The 13,852-nt window shown below is 43.0% G+C and overlaps 1 long non-coding RNA gene across 1 annotated transcript in view; it reads left to right on the forward strand.

Moving 5' to 3' along the window:
• Positions 1-13,852, forward strand: part of LOC133069007 (uncharacterized) — a 188,212-nt gene that overhangs the window by 66 nt on the left and 174,294 nt on the right. The gene's annotated exons all lie outside the window — the stretch shown is intronic.

Raw genomic sequence — 13,852 nt, forward strand, 5'->3', positions numbered from 1 at the left:
TAAATTGGAAAGAGTTTTCTCTAAGTAGAACATTGATGGGGTCATTGTTACTTACTTGATATCACTGATGAAGAAAAAGATCAAATATTTTAGACATGTTTACAGTTTTATTTTCTAAATGAAGAAATCAACTGATAGGTTTTATAAGAGAAGATCTTTGCAACTTGGGAAATTTCAGTGATCTCAGTAATAGCAAACTGAGCAAGATAAGAATCTAGTTTCTTTTTCTCACCCCGTTCTAATCTACTTATAGTAAACACCTAACACCTCCTTTCTATAATTTAAGAGATTATAAGAAAATGACCTTCAGTGAACTGGGCTCATGTGATTCACCTCACTCACCCTGGATCTCATCTTACCAATAACATTCTTATCGATAGACCCACCTTTAATGTTATTATCTCTGATACCCTTCCTGCACATTGGATTCATTTTCATTTATTTTCACCCATGATTTATAATCATTTCAACAAGAGAGAGTAGTCTTGTCAGACTCTATTTGATTATGCTTTGCAAATAAAATTGGGCCAGTGCTAAAGCAAGCATTATTCACAAGTTCAGCTAAATGGAAACTGTGCTACAAGAACGTTGACACATTTGCAGTTGGACTGGAACGTTCTGTTTCATGACACAGGGCATAAGCGCAAAGGCAACGATGCTCAAAGGTCAGATTGGAGAGGCCATTTGTAATGGAAAGTATATTTTAGTTATCAGAGAATAGCTTCAATAAATGGCTATGTTAATTTTTCAAGTTTCTAACAACTTGATTCCAGCGATTTGCCTTTGCTTTTACCACACATTTAAATGCTTAACAACAGTGACTTATATCCTTTGTTTTTCTCCATTGATTATGTGATTTTCCTGAAAGAGTCTATCTTGCCTGACATGTTCTATCCTTTCCACTCATTCCTTGTGATTATCCTAACTGCATTTTTTCATGTCTTTTCTAATGTTTTGCTTTCATGTTTATTTACTTTTTTTTTTTTTTACCAAGTAGTGATGTTGGACCCACTGGAGACTTACTTCATCATAAATGTCATACTCTTAAAATAAGTCAGAATCTTCCTTCTTAGGTGAACAGCTTGAAGTCAGTGGTGACCCAGTCTACAACTCTCATGGGTCAGATGGTCTGTGGTCCTCAGTTTCCTGTGCCTATACTTTTCTAGTAGTCTTGATTCATTATCCCCTTTTTCCTTTCCTAAAAAAAAATTAAATGAAAGGTCTTGTGTCCCTTAAATCCTAGTAATGTGCTAATCTTGCTGCATTTCAAAGGGTTGTGGTTTCAGTACCAAGCTCTAACTTTGGCCTGATTTGTGAGTTCGATTGTATCAGCTAGCTACTTACCAGTTTCCTCTGAGTAGAAGTCAAAAGAGAGTCTTACGCAGTTTCCCCCATGATAGTGGTAAAAGGAGATTTTTGCTCCCTTTGAGATTCTATGGTGATCAAGACTAGACCCAGAAAAATTAGGGTTTAGATGTAATGTGTTATAGGTAACGTATTTTACACTTGTATTCCTAGGCAAGGGCCCTTTGCCTAGACTTCTTAAAACTCAGTAAATTTGGCATACCAACCGCTCCAAAGGCAGGACTCCTGGCGTGGCAGCTCTGCATTCACTGGGCCAGTCTTCCACACCATTCCTTTCTCTATCAATATTCATTTGTCATCGGTCTTCTTTGCTTTTAGCTAGTGTGTTTTTGTAAACTAATATGCTAGAGATATGTATGTTCAGATGTTAACGATGTGGAAATATCACAGACTATTTCTGCCAACCCCAATCTAATTTTCTCACCATCTGCTTTTTACAAATACTCATAGCTGGGAATATTGATCACTCCCAACTGCAGACCTTTTTCCAGCTCTGGTTTCTGAGCCAGTCTGTGATGAGGTTGGAAAGCGCTAAGTTCTTTCATTTTGAGTTAGGAGTGGTGGAAAGTTTCTGTTGTGAAGTCTGTTGTTAAGATGGAATTTTCATGGCTGCAAGTGTCAGGGACCCCGTTTTGAGGATGAAGTAGTTCAGGCAAACAGGATGATAATTGAAGTATCCTGGGAGTACCTCAAGTGATAAAAGGAAATGCTGAGCAATTTAACCCTTTGAAGGCCAACTAAGCTTAAGCCAGGCCTCAGAATGTTTGTAAAGTATGAATTTGCTTTAGACCAGGAATCCCGCCAAATTGAGGCAATGGCTGCCACCGACTGGGCAGTTTCTATTCAATAATTCCAAGTGTGGCCCCTCTTCTAGTTTCTTCCTGTCTCTGTTTTCTCCTCCTATGTGTTTTGCTTTCAAATGGATTTTTAGAAGCAGAAAGCCAGGACAATATATTTGATGGGAACTCAAAATTAGACCAGGCACATAATCTTATTTTGTCCATTGTCTCAGGTGATATGGAAGATTAGGATACATGAATTTACAACCTGCTCTACACTTTTGTTATTTTCGTTGTGAAAATCAGGTAATTTTTACTTAGAGAAACATTTGCCTTTTTTCTTTATCACTGTCAGGTTTTAAATTCTGTCTCATCTTGATCTGGTATCTTGTTTATGACTCCCTAGCTGGTTCCTCTTGCAATTCTGTTTTGCCCAGGCTCTTGGTTGAGGCAGTGAGATCTTAACACACCAAAGACAGTGCACAGAACTATTATAAGCAGCCTGGTTCGTGTGGGAGTTTGTTCTATTTTCCTAGCCCGGGGTTTCTTTTCTCACATTCTGTTTAAGCAAGGTTGAGGTATATTTGCCTCCCCCACATGAAAGAGTGAGCGGGCAATATAAAGAGTGAAGTGATTAGTAATGCTTACACACAATTACTGCAAGAGGGTGGATGCATGCAAGAAGGCAGGGAAGCTGGGGCAGAGTGGGATAAGAATTCAGATGTCCCGGCGGGGCTGGAGGCATCGGTGGTGATCTCCGGACTCACCTGTCCGTCTCCTGACTGGCTTGCTCACCATGACACAACAACTGATTCCTCAGGAACCTGAAACCTCTTCAGAGCATAGCGGCTGCATCATGAAATTACATGATCCTGTTCAATCCTGGGAGCCACAGTCTTTAATAAAACAGCTATCTTACAGGTGGTTACATGTTAGAATTCATCCTTTACATCTTTCAATGACTCGTTCTTCACCTTGCATAGACAATGAAAAATTCTGAGAAGACCTGAAAGTGAGACTTCCCCCCCTTTATACAGATTTCCCCGTGATGTGGGAAAAAGACAATGGATTAATGCCAGGAATACCAGAGAGAAAGACTACCTTTCAGTTCTCTTTTTATAAGCAGAGTTGTTTTACACAGTAGATCACTTCAGAACTAACAGTGAAAGAGATTTGCAGTGTTGAGGGATTTTTTTTTTTTATTCTTTTCCTGGCAGAAACCATAGCCAAGAATCAAATCAAATGTGAGTCAGTCCACAGAGAGCATGTCTGGGCAACCGAGAATGTGTCTGAAACCAGAGGGACATCTGACTGCAGAGCTGCTATAGGATGAGGACACTGACACTCGTGTCTGTGATCTCACCTACAACATCAAGTGTCCATGATTACATCAAATTAGAGTCTATTTTAGCCACAGCCTAACTCTGGCAGTAATTGGTATTAGCTAATGATTAAACTGTGCCAAACGTTATGTAGTAAACAGGCCGTTATCCAGATTTGTTTATTCTTTCTCAGAAACCCTGTTCACTCCCCCTTTTCTACTTGTTTAGTTTGCCTTTTTCCCCTAAAAACCCTTGCATTTTTGTTCTCAAACACTCTTCTCTCCCCTTTTCTATTCTCCCCTCCTTATCTTCCCAAGTTCATTGGCTTCTGAATGTGCAGATGAAATATGGCTACCTGATTTCACTGTGAGACCTTTACCTTTATTCATTTTCTCTGTGAAATTATAAGAGAAGACAGAATGTGTCATTGGTTAATTGGAAATTTAGGGCTTATTTGGGCTCAGTCTCCAAAACTCCCATAGAATCTATAGTTTTGCAGTCATAGTCTATAAACAATACAAATTTCTTCTAAGCAAACTTCTTTTTTCTTGTGTGTGTTGTGTTAGTCACTCAGTCGTGTCTGGCTCTTTGTGACCCCATAGACTGTAGCCCCTCAGGCAAGAATACTGGAGTGGGTTGCCATTTCTTACTCCAGGGGATTGTCTGACCCAGGGATGAAATCTGGGTCTCCTGCATTGCAGGCAGATTCTTTACCACCTGAGGCACCAGGGATAACAAATAAGAATGAATCTGTTTTGCTCAAATGTCCAGAACAATGCCTGGCACACACGAGGCACGGAAAAAAGCTTGCTGATTAGGGTGTAAAGGGCTGAGATTTGCGCTCATTTCTTCCACTATTCAACAAATACTTACTGAGTGCTTATTACATGCTCATTGCTCTGGTCAGTATTAAGCAACACAGGGGTGAATCTTATTCTGGAGAGAGACAAATAAGTGGGAAATTTCAAAACTTGTGTACAGTGTAGGGTTAAGCACAGCCTGCGGATGCATGTAAAGTGGCACCTAACCCAGTATCAGCAGGGTCATGATACATGTGATCAGTCAACAAATAACACTTATCATGTGCCACTTACTGTTCCAAGCACTTTTGAGAGAGGCCAGATTCTTTGTCCTTTGTCCCTGTCCTTCTGCCATCTTGCCACCAAGAGCTTTCAAAGGGTGAAAGCCAGTGGTGAGGATGGTGAGGATGGCGGGGCAGAAACGCAGAGGGTCCTGGGGCTCTGATGTAGCCACAAGCCACAGTGCCAGCCTGGGTAACAACCCTCCACGTCTCTTGTACAAGAGAAAAGGAAAATGACCAGACTTGCTTGTCTCACCACCTTATATTATGTTCTCTGTTCTTATCATTTTAAAGTATATAGTCTGTGTGATTTTTGTTGCTACTGTTGTTTTAGTTTGCTTTTATATTCCTCCTGATTCATTTGAAGGTTTTCTTTTTTTGGTCCAACTGGTTGTCTTTATAACTATGACTTTATATTACAAACCTTAACCGTTACTGCTTGAAATGGAGTCTGTTACTATAAATTATCTCCCCGTTAGTAAATTCTATTTGCACCACCCCTTTCCTTTCTCTCTACAATGCAGTGTTGACATATGGTATTTTCTCATATTCACTCTTAATACTTTCAAATATTTTTTACCAGTGTAACAACTTATCTTTGAGTTATCATTTGACACCCAGCAGTGAAAGAGAAGAAAATCAGCATGTCTCCACTTGCCTTCACCCTTTCCAACGTTTGTTAGTTGGAGCCTCAGTCCCTGGGTGATGGAGATGTGAGGGAAGGGTGAAGTCATGTGGCTCCAGGCTTTCTGGAGGGAGTTCGTGCTCCAGAGAGATGAGGCAATGAAAAGACTCCCCCATTTCTTCCTGATTGCTTTCATCAGCAATTGTGCGCTGTAGGCTTCTTATCACAGAGCCTTAGGGCCAGAGTCACACAGCTGAGCGCTGGAGGTTTCATTCGGCTTTTCAAGACCACATGCCCAACCCCCTGGGCAGCAGAAGCACAAAGCAGGTGTCCTACGTGGGAGACTGGTCATATGCTTGGGCCTCCTCTAGGTTCTAATTCACTATGTCAGCCCATATAGATGCTCTGCTAAAATCTTCTCCACTCTGGGGTTTTCCTCTGCTTGGTCTAAGACCCTCTCCTCTGCCTGTACCTGGCTGTGGCAGAGAAAATGGCCAGTCATCTCAGCCCACCTATGAAGGCTCGTCTCTCTCTACATTTTCATTCATCCAGTCCTCTTGCTTCTACAATCATCCAGCATCTACAAAAATATGGCAAGGAATTGCCTGGTGGTCCAGGGCTTAGGAATCTGTGCTTCCAGTGCAGGGGGGCCCGGTTTGATCTATGGTTGGGGAATTAAGATCCCACAAGCCTTGTGGTGCAGCCAAAATAAACATAAAAATATGACATTCTTTGAAATTACTATATTGAAATGATATCTGCACCCCCGCCATGTTCATGCTGGGCTTCCCAGGTGACACTAGCGGTAAAAAACCCACCTGCCAGTGCAGGAGACATAAGAGACGTGGGTTCACTCCCTGGCTCCAGAAGATCCCCTGGAGGAGGGCGTGGCAACCCACTCCAGTATTCTTGCCTGGAGAATCCCATGGACAGAGGAGGCTGGCGGGCTATAGCCCATGGGGTCACACAGAATCGGACATGATGGAAGCAACTGAGCATGCATGCAGTCTCTTATAAGTAGAATCTAAAAAAACACACAACTCTTAGATAGAGGACAGATTGGTGGTTGACAGAGTTGGGGGGTGGTGTGTGTGGAGGAAATGGGTGAAGGAGGTCAAAGGTATAAACTCCCAGGTGGTAAGTCCCCGGGGATCCGAGGCTCAGCATAGTGACTGCAGTTAGCAGTACTCTATTGTATATTTGAAGTTGCTTAGAGACTAGATCTTAAAAGGTCTTAGCACAAGAAAAATTTCTTTAACTGTGTGAGGTGATGGCTGTTGACTGAGCTTATTGTGGTGACCACTTGGCCATATATGCACATGTTGAATCACTATGGTGCCCACCTACAACTGGTTCAGGCTTATATGCCAATTCTATTTCAGTACGCAGGGCAGGGAGAAACTAAACATTTCATTAGTAAAACTTTAAGGAAGTACTTACACAAAAATATTATGTTTTGGGTATTTTTCTGTTTGTGTTTTCCTAGTTGTTGCCTCAGGAGCTGTATCCTAGCACTCCCTGTGATACTCTGTTCCAAGGCAGTCTTCTGAGCTCTAAGGCTTTAGTGAATTTGTGGGTGTGAGTGGGATTCCCAGCTGAACAGGCCTTTCTCTGGAGCCTCAGGCAGAAGCTCATGGGGTGCTGCTATTGCTTCACAGCTTTCCGAAGCCAGAGCACCTTTCCCATCAGGTTATTTTAAAAGATATTTCCAGTAGTCATATATAGATGTGAGAGTTGAACTATAAAGAAAGCTGAGCGCAGAAGAATTGATGCTTTTGGGCTGTGATGTTGGAGAAGACTCTTGAGAGTCCCTTGGACTGCAAGGAGATCCAACCAGTCCATCCTAAAGGAGATCAGTCCTGGGTGTTCATTGGAAGAACTGATGTTGAAGCTGAAACTCCAATACTTTGGCCACCTGATGCGAAGAGCTGACTCATTGGAAAAGACCCTGATGCTGGGAAAGATTGAAAGTGGGAGGAGAAGGGGAAGACAGAGGATGAGATGGTTGGATGGCATCACCAACTCAATGGACGTGAGTTTGGGTGAACTCCAGGAGTTGGTGATGGACAGGGAGGCCTGGCGTGCTGCAGTCCATGGAGTCACAAAGAGTCAGACACGACTGAGTGACTGAACTGATACTTGCAATCATATCATTTGCAGTGTCTTTTTAAATGTGAAAATAATAACTTTTCGAGATTAACTGAACACATGGTAAAAAAAGAAGCAAACAAAGATTCTAGAGAGGTCAACGCAGGCATCACGCCGAGCTTACTCTTCTGTCCAGGTGCTAAGGACCCGAGTCTGTGGGTCTGGTTGCTGCAGCTCGCTTTTACTTAGACACCTCCCCACTTGTATCCCAGCTCCCAAGAGCATAGATGCTACTGAGCACTCTGATTAGGAGGTTTTATCACTTAGTCTTTAAAGCAATTCATGGGGTCTACATAATTATTTCCATTTTAGATAAGAAGAAGGGGGCTCGGGGAGATTAAATAACCCTCCCACGATCACACAGCCAATCCACGTGGTTAAGACCATGAGAAGGAAGAGAATCCTTCTCCACCCACTGCACATGCCTGGCCTGTTCCTGTTCTCTGTGCTAAGGACCAGCCATCTTGCTGGTCTGGAGACCCATCTTGCCCGCCTTTGGTGGTGGTCTGTTCTGTGGTGTCTGCCCCTGGCCCTCTGCCTCTCACTTCGTCCCTGGGATCTCTGCAGGCTGGGCCCGGCCCTCCTCTGCAGACCTGCCCTCACTGGGGAAAACCTCCTTGCTCCCTCTGCCTTGCTTTCATTTCTGTTCCTTCCCCTTCTGAAGGAAAGTCACACACACCCACACATCCATGCACACACACCATTAATGCTTCTAAAAGAAGAAAATAAAAATCTCCCATCTAAAGTCATTTCTCCCTCTTTCTTTTTTTTCCTTCTCCTTTTTGGTCTCAGTGGGAGGGTATTTTACATCCCAGTTCAAGTTTCTCTGCTGATCTATAAAATTTTAAGCTTCTAAACTTTGAGACTCCGCCTGTAATTTTCTTCTCAGGAATTGTGATGACTGGGACTCACAGACACACATACTCTATTTTCTCCCTTGAGGTTTAATCTTAATGGTATAATATGACATTATCACGATTGTGTTTTTCATTTTGGATATTGTAGTTTTCATCTCGAAAAGTTTAATTTGTGTCTTTTAAAACCTGTATCTTTCCTTAACATCTTCAGTCTTCTTCTGGACCGTATGAGATGCAGTTACGATGACCGTTTCAGTGTTCTTGTATATTGGTTGTGTTATTTGTATAATTTCTGGAGAAGTTGCAGCTGACTGAGTTTTTTCATAATGATGGATTGTGTCTTCCAGGCTTCTTGCTTACCTGGTAGTTTTTGATAGGATGCCAGAGTTATTTACCTCTTTTGGTGCCACATATTTTTCATTCTTATAAATATTCTACTTATTGTTGTTGTAGTTGCTAAGTTGTGTCTGACTCTTTTGTGACCCCATGGACTGTAGCCTGCCTGGCTCCTCTGTCCATAGGATTTCCCAGGCAAGAACACTGCAGAGGGTTGCCATTTCCTTCTCCAAGGGATCTTTCTGACCCAGGGATCGAGCCAGCTTTTCCTGCTTGGCAGGCAGATTCTTTACCACTGAGCCATCCGGGAAGCCCCATAAATATTCTTAGTAACAGTTAAGTTACTTGAAAACATTTTTATTTTTCCAGGTCAGGCTTCTTAGGTGGGGTCAAAGCAATGACTTGTCACAGGTTTATTTTTTTCCTGCTTCTAAGATGAGGCCTTTTGTGGTACTCTACCAAATATTCTTTGAGTTTTAAGACTTCTGCTCTGGCTCTTGGGACTATTTGTGTCCCCATGTGATCTCTGACTATTGTTGTGCATGCTCAGTGGCTTGGTCATGTCTGACTCTCTGTGACGCCATGGACTGTAGCCCATCAGATAATCCTCTTGTGCATGGGATTCTCCAAACAAGAATACTGGAGTGGGTTGCCATTTCCTCCTCCAGGGGATCATCCTGACCCAGGGGTTTAAGACATGTCTCCTGCAATGGCAGACAGATTTGTTTACCACTGCGCCACCTGAGAAGTGGAAAAGGCAATGGCAACTCACTCCAGTACTCTTGCCTGGAAAATCCCATAGACGGAGGAGCCTAGTAGGCTACAGTCCATGGGGTCACGAAGAGTCGGACACGACTGAGCGACTTCACTTTCACTTTTCACTTTCATGCATTGGAGAAGGAAATGGCAACCCACTCCAGTGTTCTTGCCTGGAGCATCCCAGGGACGGGGGAGCCTGGTGGGCTGCTGTCTATGGGGTAGCACAGAGTTGGACACGACTGAAGTGACTTAGCAGCAGCAGCACCTGAGAAGCCCCCTTGAGTATTGTTAACAATACACTTATCCTTCTAAGTGGTTCTTTCCTTGGCCTCTGGTAGTTCCATCACAGATTAGCAATTATCAGTATTCAACTGACATAGAACCCTTAGCAAGCTTGAGAGTCATTTTTGTGTTCGGCTCATTCTTTTCTGGCTTTTCCCTGCTGACCCTAACCTCTCTGGTCTCCCTGAGCTCCCAGCATTGCCTCCTCCACTTGGGGAGATGGATGAGCCCTGCCCAGGCCCCTCCAGCCAATCCGGGCCCTCATCCCAGCAGCCCCTGTGCCTTTATGAGGCACCTCATCCCCTAACTCCAGGGGTTGCTGCTCTTTATAGTCTGATGTCTTAAGAGTCCTGGAATAGTAGGTGGGCCTTTGGATAAAGAAATCCCCAGCTTGGTGACATCCTTAAACCCACTGACCATAGGTTTTGTGTCATTTTTATGTGGATATAAATGTTACCTAGTCCGAACTCCTTACTATGACGTTACATGTTGACAACAACCCATTCATATCAAAACTGTATTCTTCATAAATTCATCTGATTGCTGTTTTGACCTTCAGAGAACTACTGTGCTGATCTTATTGCATTTAATGATGCATATAATATAATGTATTATTTATAATACAGTCAAATAATTGTACTGATTATCAAGGATTGGGATTTGCACAGTTTTTAAAGTGGAAGTGTTAGATTTTTTCTTTGGCATGATGCATTTGAGGTTTAAAGGAAGCAGGGCAGATGAACAAATTGGCTCATGCAGGTCAAATGACCAGTCTGAAGTCAGCCAGCGCGTCATTGTCAGAGGATGAGGGCTCCGGGGAGCAGGACTTCCAACCACTTGTCCTAACCTCCAGACCACACTTTCCATCCTTCATAACCCCACTCACAGTTAAGGAAGAACTGCTCGTCTTGTTTGTGTACTTAGGTCAAACAGTAACTCCCAAGTCTGGCTGTGTCACAGGTGGGTCTAGAAATTCATTTGTATAATAGCATACACCAGTTTCCCCTTCTTATCACTGCAGGAAATAGCACATTATATTTGCAATACTTTGACCATAAAAGAAACCTTGCCATGATACAGGTACCTGAAAATAAATCACATTCAAGACTAATTGCAGGTTGTGGGTCCTTTGGTGTTGTGATCTGGAAAGCGATAAACTCAGGGGAGGAAAGTGACCTGGAAGAAGCTGGTTATAAGGAGATGCTCTGAGGGGCACAGCTCTCTGTGTCAATTTTTGTACATTTATGTAGACCAGTGATTCCAAAGACATACTGCCCTAAGCCACACGTGCTGGTTTTTTCCCTTCAAATTCAGTATAGAAATCATCTCACACAACTCATAAAAGTAACAATGGTGGCTGATAATAACATGAGATAATAGATGTAAAATGACCTCAGACATTTTAGATCCCATTTAGATCTAGTCCTTAATTCTCCTTCGAGACAAACGTCATTATCCCCATTTGTCTATTTAACAAAGTAGACAACTGAGTTTCAAAGAGATTAGCATTCTAACTGAATGATGTGTCAAAACTTGGAGTAGGACTGAAGTCTGACTCAGAAGTTTGTGTTTGTTCCATGGTTTTCAGCTGATGCTCAAAATCACTGCTTTGTGTGACTGAAGTCGACAGCACTTCAAGGCGCCGCTTCCCTTGGTGCCTGAGCCCAGTGGCCCTGAAGGCTCGCCCAGCACAAGACCTTTGCCACCTGGATCAGGTTTCCCTTCCTGGGGTAGCCCTGAGGACTCCCCTTGTACTTCTTTTTGCATCTCTGTCTTTTCCAAGTTGGAATCTGGTTTGGGGGGTTATCTTACTTGTGTGGCACCCACAGCTCAGAATTAAAGCTCTTTCATGCAACCTGCCCCCCGTGGCTGAAAGGTGTCCCCCACCCCGCCGCCACCGCCCCATCACTTGCATCAGCTGCTTTCTTGTCCTAGGTAGTTCTCCTCAGGGAAATCCTCATCAGTGTATAAAGACTGTAGTTTTTAACACTGTGTTAGAAACTTTACCTAGTTTTCAAGTATGATTTAGAAGCCTTAGCCCTTTCAGTTCAAGATTAGAATGATAATGTATCCTCCTATGCAGTTTTTTGGCTTGTGAGTTGCATGCCTCATCCCTGATCAAAACTCCCTCTTGTTTTGCATGTCAAATTCGTCAATTGCATTATAGCTTTGAGTTGTATTTTGTAAATTTTAGTATAGGGGAGTTCTTTACAAAGTGTGTTATCAGCTCAGAAAGAAGTATGAGACCGACTTTAATAATATGCTTCCAAAATGCTTTGTGAGAACCCTGCAAACCGTGGGGGTTTCCATTAGCAAAACATTAAAATTTAGTTCTGTGAAATCTAGGGGCTTTCTGATGTTAAGCTGTAACACATTTGGACTGAAAATTTAAATCTCATTTCATAAGCATCCTGTGTCAGTTTCTCTGCAGTGCAGGAAATAGGTTTAAGAAAAGATGAGAAAGATATATAACTGCAGGATGCCCTGCATACTGGTTCATACTAATGCGGCCATTTCCAGGAATCAGTGGCTGATTATTTTTCACGTGATATATTTAAAATACAGTGATGGGAGAATATCCACATTCAGTCAGATTCTCAAGTGTCTTAGCTCATGTAGTCACGTGTTCTTATACTTACCACTAACGCTGACATGTAGACACATGCATCTGAGTGTTATATATGATTTCTCATGTTCCTGTTTTTATGTATCATTCAAGACACATTTTAAGATAATTCACTTCTGATATATTATGCTTCTAAAGAATCTCAAAAGATTTTTACTAGGAGAGCACACTGGTTTAAGAAACTACAAAGATTAGCTCATAGATTTTCACAGCACAAGAACCATTTCCCCCCATATATCAGTTTGTCTTTATTACATTACTACGTTATTCTACATTATTTATGGTGGCAAATCTAGGCTCAGAGATTTTTTTTAAAACCTGCTTAAGATCACAAATAGAATAAGAAATATATATATTGGCAACTTACTCTGTGCTGTGTTTTATGTGTATTCATCAATCCTCATTTGACGATGAGGCACTGTAGCTCTGAGAGGTTAATTAATGAATCTGAGTTAAAATTAGCCCAGTTTAGGGCTAGAGTTCTTAGTGCTGGGTGTCTGATTTGATCCCCAGTGGCTGTCCGCTTCACATATTTTCTTTCCCTGGTCCTTGGAGCAGGGCAGGGTAAGAACTCACACCCAGGGCCTCCAACTTCATTGACCACGGAGTATACACTTGAGAAGTGTCAGTTTTATAAATATAAGAATTTGATTGATGTGGAAGTTTCAACAGATGTGATGGTTAGGGTTAGCAAGTGTCCCCACAACAGGAATTATTTTTTACATGGTGCATTACTCATGAGAGCACAACTGTAAACACATCCGCCTGGTCACCCTTGGCTGGAAGTGACAGAAGTTGCTTCAGTGGCTCAGCAGCGAATGTTCGGAATAACCTCTTATCTAAACCGGTGCACTTGAGAGTGACTGGTTGCCACGATGATCATAAATACAGATAACACGCAATCAGAATCAAATCTCTCCAAGATACTTCCCATAACTCTTTGAAACATGTACCCTGCGTCCTTTACAAAGCCTGGGCTTTGATTCAGCCAAGAGAACCCATCTAGACAAGTGGCGATGGGTCATTCTGGAGCGATATCCCTGAACTTCCCATCCTGTAAACTGAGGTCGAATTCCCCGGCGATCAGCTTCAAAGCTGCACGTAGAACATGTGTGTTAGTCACCTCCCCACCCTATCCTCAGAGGTCCAGTCTCTTTGCGGTTTCAGTCTGGCTCTTCAACTTCCCCCGTGACATCTGATGTGTGGGAAGTGTTCCAGCTGCCGCTCGGTCAGGTTCTCTTTGAGGACGGCGGCAGCAGAGGGCATTCTATATCTGACTGAACAAATGGCTCCAAAACTTCAGAAAATGCCCGTGTGAAAGCAGCCGCCACAGTATCTCACGGGCTGCAGGGACCAAAAGAGGCCCTTGACTTCCACTTGAACACCTTCGCTCCGTGTGGGGCTCAGGGCAGGAACCCCGCCTGGAGGCTCAGGCGGGAAGCCTCACTCAGGGCACTCACTCAGGGCACTCACACAGCTCCTGAGAATGAAGATGTGGCTGCAGACACATCTGTGAGCGAAGCCTGGGGGTTACCTCCGTAGCTAGGGAAGAAGTGTGACTGAAAACCTTGACCTTGAAGATTCTGGCTGAAAAATCCAACGTGGGTCACAGATACAATTCAGAGCTGAATGGGATCCATGTGTGAGACCCCTGCATCACTTTCTGGACTTC

This window comes from Dama dama, chromosome 14 (genome assembly GCF_033118175.1).
Source record: "Dama dama isolate Ldn47 chromosome 14, ASM3311817v1, whole genome shotgun sequence".
Classification (NCBI taxonomy): Eukaryota; Metazoa; Chordata; class Mammalia; order Artiodactyla; family Cervidae; genus Dama; species Dama dama.